The 17,077-nt window shown below is 41.9% G+C and overlaps 1 protein-coding gene and 1 long non-coding RNA gene across 2 annotated transcripts in view; one reads left to right on the top strand and one right to left on the bottom strand.

Annotated features, from left to right (window-relative positions):
- LOC130282372 (uncharacterized) overlaps positions 1–17,077 on the top strand; it is a 132,075-nt gene that overhangs the window by 55,052 nt on the left and 59,946 nt on the right. Inside the window, exons 2-3 of the long non-coding RNA XR_008846364.1 lie at positions 3,824–4,229; positions 16,560–16,627. This is a non-coding gene — a long non-coding RNA (uncharacterized LOC130282372). The remainder of the gene's footprint in view (positions 1–3,823; positions 4,230–16,559; positions 16,628–17,077) is intronic.
- The window catches only part of CUEDC2 (CUE domain containing 2), a 228,909-nt gene that overhangs the window by 166,730 nt on the left and 45,102 nt on the right, over positions 1–17,077 (bottom strand). The window lies entirely within an intron of this gene.

Raw genomic sequence — 17,077 nt, 5'->3', positions numbered from 1 at the left:
TACAGTACTAAATGATAAATGACTTAAAGGTGCTAAAGGGGCAATTATTTTGATAAACAATTAAAAAGCTCTTATCATGACATATTGTCAACTCATTACAGACTCCTATACTATGACTTTATAATATAATTTTAATAATGAATTATGCAAATTTAGATTAGTTATCCATGGTATCTTTCATAAGGGTGATCTTACGCACAGGGTTAGCGGATGTTGATAAAGCATTATATTTAAAAATGAAGGAAATGTATTCAACTAAGTGGCAAACATATAAATAATAATATAAATAATATAGAATCACTACCTAAAAAGACCCCCTTTTCCAGTCCAACCCCTATCGATGTTCCTTAAAAGTTGAATAAAATGTAAATGGTAACCTGAGTGCTACCCCTTAAAACAGATGTAGTGGCAAATGTCTGTTCAGATACATGGGGCAGTAAAATAGGTATCACATTTTTTTCCATGTTTGCTACAAACCAGTAATTGTTTGAGATATTTCTGGATCTCAGTGGCAGAAATAAAATGAAGAAAATGACCGTCTGAGAATCTTTATACATTCTAAGACTCATAGCATTGTTAATGTCCAGTGGTATCAAATAGGGGACAGTCAGCAAGTAGCTCCTTTAACTAGAGAAATTTAAATGTTCCATTTTTCAAAACCATAATATGTGGCAATAACATAGCTACCCTTTTTTTCAATCTCCAATATATTTACTATATTCTATTACACAGATTTTTTTAAAGCAATATTCCTCTTTTGAACTTCAATTTGGTGTCCTTATAAACAATGGTTACCATGTAGACCTCTTTTCCCTCATTCCACGTCACTGCAAGTAAGTGCTCACTTCAAAGTGTAAATAAGCTCTCTTTTTTTCCCAACTAGAATGCCCATTGTGCTCTTGTATTTGTAGAAATATGGGATTTATATAGGGGGCACCGGTATAAAAGTTATTTGTGTCCACTTGGCACCCATTGTGCAGAAATTGCATCATTACGCCTCACACAATTTGCCAAATGTGCCAACTCTCTTTGGGAAACCTGGAGGGATTAATTTGGTGGTCCCTTCCTTTATACATTAAAAAGCTGAAGGTGTACCCTATTGTGGTCTCTCACACTTTATATATTTAGACACCATATTTGGCACACTTGGAGGGGATAGCCTTAAAACTCATAATAAATACATCCTCAGATGAATTTTGAAAGTTGTATGGGTTCAAAAACTATAGATTTTTAGGGGCGACAAGAACCTAATTTTGTTTAGATGATAATAGCCAGGGTCATTTCATGATAGGATTCCAGCTGATGCTTTCCCCACTCCTTTCCCTGCACTCGTTGGGAGGAGGGCGGAAAACATGACTAGAAGTTACCGCCTCTTTACCCCATTACTAATTAAGGAATATGTACACAATCATATACAAAGTGGTGTAATTTACATTTTTTGTCAGGAGATTAGCGGTAGAAAAGTTGTGATCGAAGTGACACAAAAGTGTATTGTAATGTTTTAAGTGGGGCAAAGCTGACTTGGCAAGTTTCATAATGTCCATGTTTGTCATTTATAATTAAAACATTGTAAAATATATCAATTAATAAAAAATTTCCTTAAAAGATGGCGTTTTTACATGCAGTTTTGAAGGCTTTTTTTTTTATTTGTATTTGCATTTTTTCTGGTGTTGTGCAAGTTCTATAGAGAAGCCTATGTGGAAAAAGCCAGAAATAATATTTACAGATGTAAAATTAAGAAAACTCAGCTTATACGGGCCTGTTTATGGGCAAAAATGCTGGAGTTTTTAAGGTGGCACAACTTATGGGCTGTACAAAAGCCCAAATACATCTCAAAAGAAAGCAGACTTTTTTCACTATAGTTTTTGATATAACTATAAAAAGGGCTAAAACTGCTGAAACAAGGGCTGCAACAATTGTTCAGTTACTGGTCAAAAAACATCCTTCCCAATTTAGAAAAATCAGCTGAATATACATTTTTTATTTCAGCTACTTTTTGAGCCATAAAATTATAGCTAAGTGTGAAATATAAATTTGAGCTCAAACATGACCCTTTACTCATCCTGTAGCAATGGATCTATAGCAAAAAATCTGCTTTAGTAGTTCTGTTAAAATGTGTAAAGTTTTAGTGGTTATAGTTAAAGGGGTATTCCAGGGAAGTCAACGTATCCCCTATCCACAGGATAGGTGATAAGTATCTGATTGCTTGGGGTCCGACCACTGGGACCCCCCCACAATCTCCTGTACGGAGCCCACCAAGTCACCTTTCGTGCGCCCCAGACCCTCCTTTCCGAGATGAGAAGGAGAGAAGGCCCGCTTGCCTAATCACTGGCGAGGGGGTCCTGTCTCAGCCGATAATTGGCTGAGTAGGCCGCCATTCCCTCTCATCTCTGATGGTGGGGGCCAGAGTGCGCTGTGGACAAGTGAGTTGCTGGGCACCGTAAAAGAGTTTCTGGTGGGTTCAAGTGGTCGAACCTGCTGTGATCAGACACTTATCCCCCAAATTGTAGATAGAGGATAAGATTAAATTCCCAGATTATCCCTTTAATACTGGTCATTTCAAATTTGGGATTATGTCTAGATTAAAATAATATGCCCTTCCATAGTTCAGTATAAAGTTACATATCCATAGTTTAATAGCATAGATTAATTACATAGAAAATATGTTGATTTTTTTTGTTTCTGAGATATTGTACTTTCATCCTACTAAACATGTGGTGATTATGGACTACTGCCACTTATTGAAAATGAGACTAAAGCAGTGTCATTCAAAGATTCAAGGTCATTCTTAGGACTTTGTTGCCCTTGTCTTCATCAATTGTTTAGAAAGAAGAATGGGAGTTACATATAGGCAAAAAATGCCCTATCACTAGACATGTGAGGCATAATGCAGAATTTTGCATTTTGAAATGGATAGGAGAACTGGCCTTCGATAAAGCCAATCGCAAGCAATTTCCCTGCTGAAAGGTGGCCTACCTGAAGGAACGAGGCCACCGCCAGCTGCATGTCAGTTCTGTCAAACCTGGCCAGGTCTGTCAATTAAGAGAACACAGAGCAATCTGTGAGCGCTGAAAGGGATCTCTTTACAGGCCCCAGGAGCCAAGACACAGCCCATTGTTTGCTCTGCATGTCTCACATAGTTTCAGGGTCCTGATAAGTAGGCACACCATGAAAACCTGTATTATATGCGGCCTAAGTGATACCTCTGCAAGCAAAAGGCAGAGCGAGGTGGAAGGAGTCTGCGAAGAGGTAATATTGCACCTTCACTTAGTGGGAGATGGGGCAATGAAAGACACAGGTATGGTGGTCCCAAATCTCATTCAGAAGCTCTTGTTGACTGATGACTCCTTTTAATTTTTTTTTTCATTGAGTTCAAAATTGATGGGCTGCACGATAGTAAATTGCTGCCTTTGGAAAAAAATTAAATCAGATTAAGTGCTTTTCTAAATTAGACAAAGCTTTAAAACTTGCTATATTTAGGAGCAATGAAGAGAAATTCAGTACACACCCAGAAGGAAAATGAAGTCTGAAAAATAAAAATTAACTCCTCATATTCTGTTATATAAAAAAAAGTTATCACCAATATACATTATTTTTAGCAAGAAAAAAGAAAGTAAATGTTACATTAGCTCATTGAATGTTACTATTGTGAATGTGATTTTTTTTTACATTGATGAAAATGTGTATAAGACTTCACTTTTCTTTTTCTTTGATTTTTTTTTTTTGCTAAAAAAATCCCCTAAAAATACTAGCTTTTCTAATGCAATATTTCTGACATTATTACAAAACAATATCTTAATATGTCTGTTTTTTTATTATATAGAAATGAAGACCAGCTCACCGCCTTGTAGATTCTTTGTATGGGGGAACTTCAATTGTCTTTAGGAATCATGGAACGGATATCCAAGCCGCATGCTTGGTATGAACAGGTCCTTAACAAAAATCGTGTAGAATTCCAGCTTCCAAAGATATTTTTTAAAAATTGATTAATTTTTAAAAAATTTATTAAAAATGAATGAAAAAATTAAAACCAATATAAGGTGGTTTAAAAAGCATAGCAGAAACTCTGATTCATTTCGAAGCATCATGGTTCTTGGCACAGCACTGTTTGCCACTTGCATCCTTTTATACTCTGAACAAGACATGAAATGAACACACACATGCCTGGATATGGGAATGCCTTTCATTGATGGAAGTTCCGGAGGTGAGAACATGACGTGAACCACCAGGTAAGTATTAATTAAACGCATCTTAGATACGGTTTTGAGGTTGTGTATTCAATTAATTCAAAGTTACTTCAGTATTCGTCTACCTTTGGATGTACATTATATATATATATATATATATATATATATATATATATATATATATATTCATATTTTGCACGCTATGCAACATGTATGATATTACGGTAATAACCGCAAAAAAAGCGGTAACCATAGGTGTTACCATATATGATGCACATGAATGTCATATCTACCATGGCTGATAATAATCTATAATAAAATAAATAAACAGCAGTCAACCCATTACATTCTTCATATGAGGAATCAACCATTATTCATGCGTGATGATGTTTTCACTACATTACATGTATATATACCAGCCATTGTTTTAATCATATGTTTTAAGGAGAAAATCAACTGTTGTACATGCTTTCCAATATTTTCGCTATATTGCAGACATGTGTGAACATAGAGAAAAAAAAGTGCATATGTGGACAATGACTTCATATTAGATATAGTTATCATTTCGTTAGATGCGCTAAAGTGTATATATTGCAATTTGTACTTATGTTACTGAATATCTATATAGATCTGTTTTTTATTGTGTTTTTTTCCCCATGGCATTTTTTCCCATTAAAAATCAAATAATTAATTGATAGATTTTTCTGAAGAGCCAAAACCTTGGCCAAAATATTGCCATTGAGATTGATCAATGAGATGGGCCTATAGGAACTACAATGGTCCGGTGGCTTCCCTTCTTTATGAATGACCACAATAGCGGTTTCACAAAAAGAAGGCAACTCCAATGTAGACAAAGCATGGCTGAAATGCAAGCAAAATCTGGAGCTAATATATAACCTATATCACTCAGCGGGGAAGCCATCCGGCCCCAGTGTTTTGTGATTAGTAAGTTGCATGATGGCATTGTGGTTTTTGTGTAAACCCAAGTCAGTCTGTCAGCAGAAAAGGGGATAGGAAGAGTTACTTTGTCTAAATTGGTAGTCAAGTCCTCCTCAGTAGCAGTAAACTGAGAATACAATTGAGCATAATAAGACATAAATTGAGAGCATATACCCTGAACATCCGTAACTGTCTCACCCCGTTAAGTAGCTATAACAGCCACAAACCCTGCCTAGGGAGTTCTAGCAAGGAAAGCCAAACAACCTCCCATTTCTATCCCTCACAGCAAAGCCTCCTTTTTTATGAGCCAGAATCATTTTGTAGCTGTAATCTCAGATGTAGGGTTAAAGCTCTCTGAGCATGTATCCAAGCAGCCCGATGGTCTAGTGTGGGGTCAGAGGTATAATTGTGCACAGCAGCTGTAAGGGCATTTTCAAGAGAGCATTGCTTAGCTGATAACTCAGCATGATGGCTTGCAATTGCTCCAATCAAAACTCCCTGTAACACTGCTTTAAAAGCTGCTGGAACTTGAGAGCTACAGTTCATTGAGGGAACCATGAATGACAATATGTACCGTGACTTACTGAAGCAGAGCTTGATCTCCTCCCTTCGGAGACTGGGCCGCAGAACAGTATTCCAACATAATGATGACCCTAAACACACCTCCAAGATCACCAATGCCTTGCTAAAGAAGATGAGGGTGAAGGTGATGGACTGGCCAAGCATGTCTCCAGACTTAATCCCTATTCACCTAATCCTTAACATTGACCATCTCCAAAATGTCATCGTGGAGGTCGGAGAGGACTCCAGTGGCAGCTTGTGAAGCCCTAGTGAACTCTATGCCCAGGAGACTTTAGTCAGTGCTGGAAAATAATTGTTGCCTCACAAAGTATTAAAAGTTTGGGCCAAATTTTGACATTTCTTCTTAAGATTGTACTCACTTTTGTGACCAAGGTTTAGAAATTAATGGCTAAGTGTTGAGTTATTTTGAGAAGACATCATTAATCACTGCTATACATGCTGTGCACTCCTTTACATAGTAGCAGAGTGTCATTTCTTCAGTGTTGTCACATGAAAAGATATAATAAAATATTTACAAAAATGTGTGTGTGTGTGTGTGTGGGGGGGGGGGGGTGTACTTACTTATGTAGGATACTTAAGTGTGGCCACATATAGGGGCATGGAGCAGCCTGCAGGTAGTGGGAACATAAATAATGGGCCCATAAATAATTGAGGCTCCATGGTAATTGTCATGCACATAAGTATTGTATAATTTTCTGTTAAATTCGAAGCTTATTATTTCAGTTGTGGTTAATGATAATGGGTGTGAATATATTTAGAGATGAGAGAATCGAAGCTGACAAACCCAAATTCATTAAGTATTTCATGAAATAATCAATTTGCAACGAATGCGAATATCGCCACGATTCTATTGCGCGAATCGCTTCATTAAACTCCATTTCCTGCGGTGCAGGCTTCAGGGCATCTAAAATGGTGGATCCACATGTCAGTACATGGGGCAAAGAACGCTGGGAAGGCGGGAAGGGATGTAGGTGGGATGACCCTGAATCACATGCAGGATGCAGCCTATCAGCAGCCAGTCACCCATGTGATGTCACAGCCCTATATAATAGGCAGCCATTTTGCAGCTTGTCATATCATTAATTACACTGCATACAGATAGGACGGACATAGCTGTGTGTGTGTTACACAGAAAAGCTCATTCCAGCAGCATTTCACATCCTAATCACATCAGCGTTTTGGTGGACAGAGAGCAGTGTTTTTTTCACTGAAAAGGATTTTTACTGCAGCCATTAACCTTCCAGTGACTTTCTTCCGCATTGTATTACAGAGAGGGGCAGATAGCTGTGTGTTGCCTCATACATTTCAACAAGCTGCCTCAACTTCATAAACCTTAGCAGAGGAGGCAGGAAGAATTTTTCAGCCAATTCTGTGTCTTTGTTCCACAACAACTCATCTGAGGGTTGTACTAGTCTGTAGATGGTATAATACCCAGCAGTCCATTCCTAATAGTCTTTGTCAGAGTGAAATTTTGTGTTTAGCACACAGCTTTTTTGTGCTGCAGCACTGTTGTGTTCTGCTGGTGTTGTGCAAAAATACGTATTTTTTAAATGTACTGTACCTAATTTTTCTGTCCTCAAAAGTGCATACCACATACCTACATCTAAGTAGTGCACTATTTTGCACCTGTTAATCTGTCAAGGGCCTAGATACTGTGAAAGGACAACCCAAATTAATCACCGGCTGGTGTTTTACTCCAATAAATTTATTGAGCATACTGTAGCGCATTTTTCTGACCTCATAAGTGCATAACTGTTAATCTGTCAAGGGCCAAAATACTGTGAAAGTCCAGGCCAATGTAATCACCAGCTGGTGTTTTACTAAAAAACATTTTTTTTAAGTGTACTGTACCTCATTTTTCTGCCCTTATAAGTGTATACTACATACCTACATCTAAGTGGTGTACTATTTTGTGCCTGTTAACCTGTCAAGGGCCTACATACTGTGAAAGGACAGCCAAAAATAATCACCGGCTGGTGTTTTACTCCAATAAATGTATTGAGCATACTGTAGCGCATTTTTCTGACCTCATAAGTGCATACCACATACCTACATGTAAGCAGTGTACTATTTTAAACCTGTTAATCTGTCAAGGGCCTAGATACTGTGAAAGTCTAGCAAAAGTACACACATGCTGCTATTCTAGACAAATACTGTGTATAAGCATAGTGAAGCGTATTTTACTACCCTCGCAGCAGACTAGGGGGAAGTCGCAGCGAGAGTCCTGAGCTCCCGGTATCAGCTAGCGGTCAGGTCTCGACCAGCAACCCATCTGTCGTCATCGGTTGGTTAACACGGTCATCCACTTCATCACAAGTGACATCTGATATCCCCAGTCAACAGTCAGTGGGTTCCTCAGATACAACCCTCAGTTGGCATGGCCCAGGAGCAGTCCCTGTCCTCCCATTGCCTCTGTCCTATACTGTTCCCTCCCCTACAGAAGTATCTTATGCTGTGGGTTCAGCTCCACTATTCACTGAGGACGATCTAAGAGAGGGCAGTCAGCAGCAACTGGCCAGCCAACAAGTGGAGGAGACATCCGCCGCTTCCTAGGCGGGCAAGTAGTGATGAGGAGAGTGATGTGGGAGGCGGTGTTGCCAAGGTTCAGGGTCCTGAAGCAGACACTGTTGAGGAACCTGAGGAGGACATCAGTGACGTGCAGACACTTGTTGATGATGATGAAGCCGATAGCAATTGGGAACCGGGGGCAGAAGGCGCTTCATCATCATCAGGAGAAGAGAGTTGCAGGTTGCCCGTGAGGCAGCATCTGAGCCAGCAAGGTGGTAGCATGGTTAAACAAAAAAAGAAACAAAAGGGAACCTTTAAAACTTAGCTTTTACTTTGCACATCTAAAATGTACAAAAATACCAATAGAAATAATAGAAAAATATAGAAAAATATATAATATTACATTTAAATAGCCGCCATCAGTGTATACTGTGTACTTGTACTCTGTATTTACAATATATGTGAAACGGGTCATCTCTGGCACGAAGCAGTGAGGTACAATAGTTGCGTTACAGTAAATTAGCCTTGCTTCTGGTAGAGATGATCGCTGTGTAGCAGCGTATTTTTTGGTATACACTGATGGCGGCTATTTAAATGTAATATTATATATTTTTCTATATTTTTCTACTATTTCTGTTGGTATTTTTGTACATTTTAGATGTGCACAGTAAAAGCTAAGTTTTAAAGGTTCCCTTTTGTTTCTTTTTTTGTTTATTATTTGGGAGACCTATATTATTCTATCTATATAAGATCAGTGGTAGCATGGTTGGCAGTCAGCATGATGGCAGAAGTTGAAATTCTGGAGCCAAACGTGTCCGGGGGAGACCCCCTGCTTCGCGGCAGCCTACCTTCTCGGGAGGCAGTGGAACATGGGTTCCTGAAGACAGCAGCAGTAGCAGTCAATTTCGTGCAGACTGTTGGTGGGAAAATCAGCTACTCGGCGGTGTGGCAGTTTTTCATCAAGCATCCGGAGAAGGTTCACATAGCCACATGCAAGATATGTCGGCAGAAGGCGAAGCGTGGCCAGGGTCCCAATGTTGGCACCACGGCCCTGCGTCAACATATGCTTCACCACCATAAAGCGGCCTGGAAGAACCGTGACTCCAATGTAGTGGTCCAGCCTGCTGCATCACCCAGTAGCACACCGCTCCCTCTTTCAGCAAGCCAAGGCTCCACAACCTCAGCCGAAGGGAGCTGTGTGTCATGCCCTCCTTCTTTCGCTCCAGATGCTCCTGCTCCTCCTACTTTTAGTCAGCCATTCAACAATCCATCAGCAAAGCCATGTCAAGAGTTAAGCAACAACAGTATGTGCCCACTCATCCAAAGGTGCAGAAGCTGAATGTGCTCCTGTCCAAGTTGCTGGTGCTGCAGTCCCTCCCTTTTCAAATGGTGGACTCTGCACCTTTCAGAGAACTGATGGCTTGTGCCGAGCCGAGGTGTAGAGTGCCAAGCCATCATTTCTTTTGTGGAAGAGAAGGTGGGCCAGTCCTTAAGCCTGTCGGTGTTTACCAAAGTGCACGGCAGCGCCGACGTCTGGAGCTGTAACTACGGTCAGGGACAATACAAGTCCTTTACGGCCCACTGGGTGAATGTGGTTCCTGCACGGCCACAACAACAACTTGGACAGGTCATGCCGCTTCCTCCTCCACGCTCTCAGGCCGTTGGTCCTGTGACAGTGTGCGACTCCGCCTCCTCATCCTCCACCGTGTCCTCAGCCTCCACTGCACGAGCAAGTCTCAGTGGCCCTTCAGTATACCATGTGTGCAGGGCACGGCGGTGTCACGCTGTTCTTCACATGGTTTGCCTTGCCAAAAAGAGTCACACAGGGGAGGAACTGCTAAAAGTCATTCATAAAGAAATCGGAGCATGGCTTACTCCATGAAAACTGGAAATGGGAACCATGGTGGCCGACAACAGGAAGAACATCTTGCATGCGCTGGGAAGGCTGAGCCATGCGCCCTGCATGGCACATGTGTTTAATCTGGTTGTGAAGCAGTTCCTGAAGTGTTCCCCCATTTGCAAGACATCCTAACATTGGGAAGGAAACTTTGCATGCACTTCAGCCACTCGTGCATCGCAAAGCACACCCTCCTTGAGCTGCAGTGTCAGAAAGGTATCCCCCAACATAGTCTCATTTGTGAATTTGCTACACATTGGAATTCCACCCTCCATATGTTGGACCGACTGTACGAACAGAGAAAAGCCATCACCGATTTCTTGATGATCCAAGCGGATAGGGATACTCCCCTGTGTAACTTTAACGTGAACCAGTGGCAGCTCATACGTGACACTTGCCGTTTGCTCAGGCCCTTTGAAGAAGCCACATTATTAGTAAGTCGCCAGGATTACGGGATGAACTGCTTAATTTCTTACAACACATTTTGGAAACGATAGCTGGTCAGGGCACTGGAAACGTGGCGTCTACATCCCACGGCCACATGAGCCCTGTGGGGGCTGAAAATTAGGAGGTGGGGGAGGGTTATGAGGAAGCCGAGACAGAGGACCCACACACACAGTGGCAGTATGCAGTGGAGATGGAGGCAGGGAGTCCCTCCGAGTCACTTGCACAAATGGCACAATGCATGCTCGCTTGCGTAGTGACAGCCGAATTCGGCAACGGGATGACTTCTGGATCTCCACCTTATTGGACCCTAGCTACTGCCACAAAATAGGGGCCTTTTTTACACCCACTGAGAGGGAAGACAAAGTGACCTACTACAGAGGCATCCTATGTTGTCAGTTGGCCGATGCCTATCGGCGCCATCGTCCATCCTCGCGCAGGTCTGAATTGGGGGGCCTCCTGCGCTCATCTTCCACTGCCATGGCTGCTGGGGAGGGGTGGGGTGGCAGGAGCAGTACCAGCTCCATCAGCAGCAGCCTGAGTCTACAGTCGCTGATGAGTAGCTTTCTTCACCCGCATAATAAAGCAACTCAGCAGCGGCAGGTACACCTGGAGCAGGACCTGAACCAGCAGATGGTGGCATACCTTGACATACCTTGCATGGATCAGCCAGGATTTCAAACCACCAATGCCTGATGCATCAGAGTAGATTGACTTGGTGCCACACCAACACTTCACAAATATGGATAGTGCCAAACAGATTTAAGGCGCTGCTCCCCAGTTAAGAACATTCCTCCGCATCAGACCTTTTTTCACCCACCTTCGTCACCGGGTCACTTTCAGGACTCCTGATGCTGCTGCTGAAACCTTCAGGCTGTCTCATTCATCCACTATATGGTCTCTCCTCATACTAATGCCACCTCCAGGCTTTCTCATTCAGCCTCTATATGGTCTCTTCTCATGCCTCAGCCAACTCCAGGCTGTGCCATTCAGTCACTATATGGTCTCCTCCTACTGATGCCACCTCCAGGCTCTGTCATTGTGCTTCCATGTGACATGTGACTCCTTGTTAGATTTGGTCCTTTGTACCCACACGCCGGGGCCCGGGACACTGAAACTTGGGAGTTAAAAGTTCAATTTCAAAATCCTCAATTTCAAAATCTTAAATTTCTATTTAAAGTTCTTACATTTCAATGGTCTCCTCATGCTGTGTCATTCAGCCAATATATGGTTTACTGATGCTGCTGGGCCTGGGTCTGGCCCCAAAATTTTGTTATGGTAGCACTAGCAACCCTAAATCTAGAATTTAATTTTCAAAATTCATCTTTTATTCTTAGGGATTGTGAAGCCCTAGTGTCTACTCATGCTGCTTCCAACTCCAGGCTGTGCCATTCAGATACTATATGGTCTCCTCATGCTTCAGCCAACTCCAGGCTGTGTCATTCAGGCAATATATGGTTTATGGATGCTGCTGGGCCTGGGTCTGGGCCTAAAAATTTTGTTATGGTAGCACTAGCTACCCAAAATCTTCAATTTATATTTCAGAATTCATCTTTTAATCTTAGGGATTGTGAAACCCTAGTGTCTAATCATGCTGCTGCCAACTCCAGGCTGTGCCATTCAGACACTATATGGTCTCCTCATGCTTCAGCCTCATCCAAGCTGTGTAATTCAGCCACTATATGGTCTCCTCATGCTGCCAACACCTCCATGCTGTGTCATTTCACCACTGTATGGTCTCCTCATGCTGCCAAAACCTCCACGCTGTGTCATTCAGCCACTATATTGTCTCCTCATACTGATGCCACTTCCAGGCTCTGTCATTGTGCTGCTCTGCGGCAGTGATTCTAAAAGCGATGCCGGTAATCTGCATGTCATACTGAATAACAGTATTATTTCACTAGCCCAGCACACTCCATATGATGTTAGAACAAAGCAAAGTGTTTTACACCCCTATTGAGGCTCTTTGTATGGCTGAAATAGCCATTTTTAATATAGATTTTCCGCAAATAAATTTGTATTGAAGCTAATTTTTTCAAAAAATTAGGCGAATTGGCCAAATTGAATTTTTCAAAACTTCGCTCATCTCTAAATATATTCATTAATATTACAGTACATGAGTACATTCACATTTCAAATTTCTTTGACTTTTTTATTCATTTGAAAATGGCTTTCGGAAATCTATGCTCATGCTGCAGAAGTCCTATGTAGGAAAAAAAAATTTGGACATTTCTGCAACAAATATGTCATGTGGTCACCTTAAGACTCGCCACACACTCAAATATTTCCTGGCTTTATATAGAAGGGTGGTTCCATAACTATTTGAACCTATTAAAGAGTACCAGTGACATGTCAGAAGTTTTGATCAGTGGGGGTTTGGGTTCTGAAACCCCAGTAATCACCCATTTATTTCTGCTCATCCCCTCTAGGTTTTGCTTGGAGAGTGGTGAAAACAGAAAGCCCATAGACTTTTAGCAGCTGTGGGGTTCTCTTCACCCAGAGCCCACCATTCAAAACTTGTTGCTATTAGTTTTTTTTTAAAGGATATGTACCCTCAACATGTATTAGTGAGCACTAAAGAAATGGTTAGGGTCACATGTCTCAGGCCTGGTAAGGAACTTTCACTTATGTGCCCTTCTAATAAAAAGAAAATGCTTAAAGTGCATATTTGTTTGAAAACCAAAGCTTAGCTGTGATGAAAACATCTTTTATCATCATTAGAGATGATAGAGACTTTTCAAAAATTTGATTCTGCCGATTTGCCGAATTTTCCGAAAAGTTTGTTTCGATCCAAATTTTTACGTGGCAAATCTATATTAAAGGAGTAGTCCGGCGCGCACTTTTTTCATTTTATCCCATCCGGGCTGCAAAATAAAAGAAAACACACTTTCTCTTACCTGCCAACGAGCCCCCAGAGCTCCGGTACAGGTGTTCGGTCCCCGGGCTGTATTCTTCTTACTTCCTGTTAGCCCGGCACGTCACACGGAGCTTCAGCCTATCACCGGCCGCAGCGATGTCCCGCCTCGGCCAGTGATAGGCTGAAGCTCCGTGTGACGTGCCGGGCTAACAGGAAGTAAGAAGAATACAGCCCGGGGACCGAACACCTGTACCGGAGCTCCGGGGGCTCATTGGCAGATAAGAGAAAGTGTGTTTTCTTTTATTTTGCAGCCAGGGCGGGATAAAATGAAAAAAGTGCGTGCCGGACTACTCCTTTAAAAAAGGCTATTTCTACCCTACATACAGCCTCTATAGGGGTATAGAACACTTTTCTGTGTTCTAAAATGCATATGGAGTGTGCTGGGGTAGTGAAATAATACTGTTATTCAGAATAAAATGCAGATTACCGGCATCGCTTTTAGAATTACTGCCGCAAAGCAGCACAATGACAGAGCCTGGTGGTGGCATCAGTGGCAGGAGACCATATAGTGAATGAATGACATAGCATGGAGGTGTTGGCAGCATGAGGACACCATATAGTGGCTGAATGACACAGCTTGGAGGAGGCTGAAGCATGAGGTCACCATATAGTGGCTGAATGACACAGCGTGGAGGTGTTGGCAGCATAAGGAGACCATATAGTGGCTGAATGGCACAGCGTGGAGGTGTTGTCAGCATGAGGACACCATATAGTGGCTGAATGACACAGTGTGGACATATTGGCAGCATGAGGAGACCATATAGTGGCTGAATGACACAGCATGGAGGTGTTGGCAGCATGAGGAGACCATATAGTGGCTGAATGGCACAGCGTGGAGGTGTTGGCAGCATGAGGACACCATATAGTGGCTGAATGACACAGTGTGGACATATTGGCAGCATGAGGAGACCATATAGTGGCTGAATGACACAGCGTGGAGGTGTTGGCAGCATGAGGAGACCATATAGTGGATGAATGGCACAGCCCGGAGTTGACAGCAGCATGAGTAGGCACTAGGCCTTCACAATCCCTAAGATTAAAAGATGAATTCTGAAATTTAAACCGAAGATTTTGGATAGCGGGTGCTACCTATGATAACATTTGAAATTCCTAGACCCAGGCCCCACAGCGGCATCAGTAAACCATATATTGCCTGAATGACACAAATTGGAGTTGGCTGATGCCCGAGTACACAGCAGGGCTTCACAATTCCCCCCCCAAAAACACCACAATTTTAGAAATTTTTGAAAAAGATTTTGGATAGCGGGTGCTACTTGTGAGAAAATTTGAAATTCCCAGACCCAGGCCCCACAGCCGCATCAGTAAACCATATATTGCCTGAATGACACAGCCTGGAGTTGGCTGATGCACGAGTACACAGCAGGGCTTCACAATCCCCCCCAAAAAACAACACAATTTTAGAAATTTTTGAAAAAGATTTTGGATAGCGGGTGCTACCTATGAGAAAAGTTGAAATTCCCAGACCCAGGCCCAGCAGCGCCATCATTTTTTGATTTGAAATATAAAACAAACTTTCAGTGTCCCGGACCCCAGCGTGTGGGTACGAAGGACCAAATCCAACAAGCCCCCACAGGGCTCATGTGGCCGTGAGAAGTAGGCTCAACGTCTCCATAGTATGGAGCACCTTGACAGATTAACAGGTACTAAATGGTACAATACTTGGATGTACCTATGCGGTATGCACTGATGAGGGCAGTAATATGCTCAACTATAAGCAGAAAAAACTCTGTATTTTTGTAAAACACCAGCCGGTGAATACTATTGTTTGGAGTTTGACAGTATGGAGCACCTTGACAGATTAACAGGTACTAAATGGTACAATACTTGGATGTACTTATGTGGTATGCACTGATGAGGGCAGTAATATGCGCAACTATAAACAGAAAAAACTGTGTTTTTTTTTTTTTTAAACCCCAGCCGGTGAATACTATCGTTTGGACTTTGACAGTATGGAGCACCTTGACAGATTAACAGGTTCTAAATGGTGCAATACTTGGATGTACCTATGCGTATGCACTGATGAGGGCAATAATATGCACAACTATACGCAGAAAAAATAAGTATTTTTTTTAAAACACCAGCAGGTGATTACTTTTGCCAGGAGTCAGGAGTTTCCCTGTATCTAGACTTGCTACAGTTACAGAATAGTAGACTGCTTTGATGTAGGCATGTGTTATGCACGTATGAGGGTAGACAAATGCACTACAGTCCGCTGAAAAATAACGTATTTGTGAATAGCAGCAGGACCCAACAGTGCAGCACCACAATAAAAAAAATATACAAGGATTAAACCCTAAATTGCACTCTGTCACACAATTCTGAGCAGCACATGTGGAGCAAAAAAATGAATTGCACTGAAAAATGAGGTGGTAAGATGCTTCAGAAAGTTCAGGCAGCTTGGAGATCTGTATGAGGCAGCTGACAGCTATCTGCCCCTCTCTGCTGCAATGCTCAATAACGTGAATAGGAGGTTTAGCTATCAATGATCCTTCTCAGTGTAACAGCAAAGCACTCTGCACTCCTGCCTTTCCCTAATGCTGATGTGACTAGCAGTTGCAGTGTAACGCTGTGGTATAAGCTAGTCAGACACACGCAGTCCCGTTCTCTCTATCTCTGAGTGCATAGACTAAATGAAGAGAGGCAAGATGGCTGCCGATTATTTAGGGCTGTGACATCACAGGGGTCAATGAATGCTGATAGGCTGCATCTCACATGTGATTCAGGGTCATCCTGCCTACCTTCATTCCCGCCGCTGTTTTTCCGCCCTCCCATAATCCCCTGCCCCTTGTACTCACACGTGGATCCACCATTTTAGGTCTCCAATAGCCTGGAACACTGTAAAATGAAGTTTAATGAAGCAAATCGCAGCGATATTCGCATTCGTTGCGAATCGAATTTTTCATGAAATTCGTAACGAATTCGGGTTCGTCGACTTCGATTCACTCATCTCTAATCATCATGTGCTTGTGTGTTTTCTGTTTCTGTCAAAAGTAGAAAGTGCATTGGATGCTGCCAAAATAAAACATTTAGGATACCGACCTGTCCCACTCCCTTGCTGTTGCAGTACTGCCTAGGAGGTCCTCTTGGCTTCTTCCTCTCCCTGTGACCACCGGATGAAGACTCACCCTGAACGTATGTAGGGGCATGTGCTTCCTTGGCTTCCTGTCAATGTTTGACTTGTGATAATGTTCTGTTGCACTTGATGTTTGTTTGGGATGTTACATTTTTGACACTTTTACTTTATATATTGCCCACATTCTGATCACCATGTACAGTGGATTACTTGCCAGTGGCATTTTATAATGTGTTATAATTTAAAACATTTGTCATTTTATACATTTAAATATCATTTTAAACATTTAACATTTGTTAACATTTTAAACATCTGTTATGCCACCATTTACACTCAATGTTGTGTTATGTAAAATGTACTGCCTGAGTCACCATGTGAGTGCTTCTTCATCTGTTGATGCTTTTCTTTTCCCATTATTCTATGTGTTTGATTAATAAAATGTATTAGTATTTTTAAGTTTAATTTGCTTCCTGTGATACTAACCCCAGTACCTCTGATGTGAAGGTTGG

This window comes from Hyla sarda, chromosome 7, assembly GCF_029499605.1.
Source record: "Hyla sarda isolate aHylSar1 chromosome 7, aHylSar1.hap1, whole genome shotgun sequence".
In the NCBI taxonomy this organism is placed as follows: Eukaryota; Metazoa; Chordata; class Amphibia; order Anura; family Hylidae; genus Hyla; species Hyla sarda.
The sequence above is the reverse complement of the archived record's forward strand: the minus strand, read 5'-3'. Positions and strand labels throughout refer to the sequence as shown.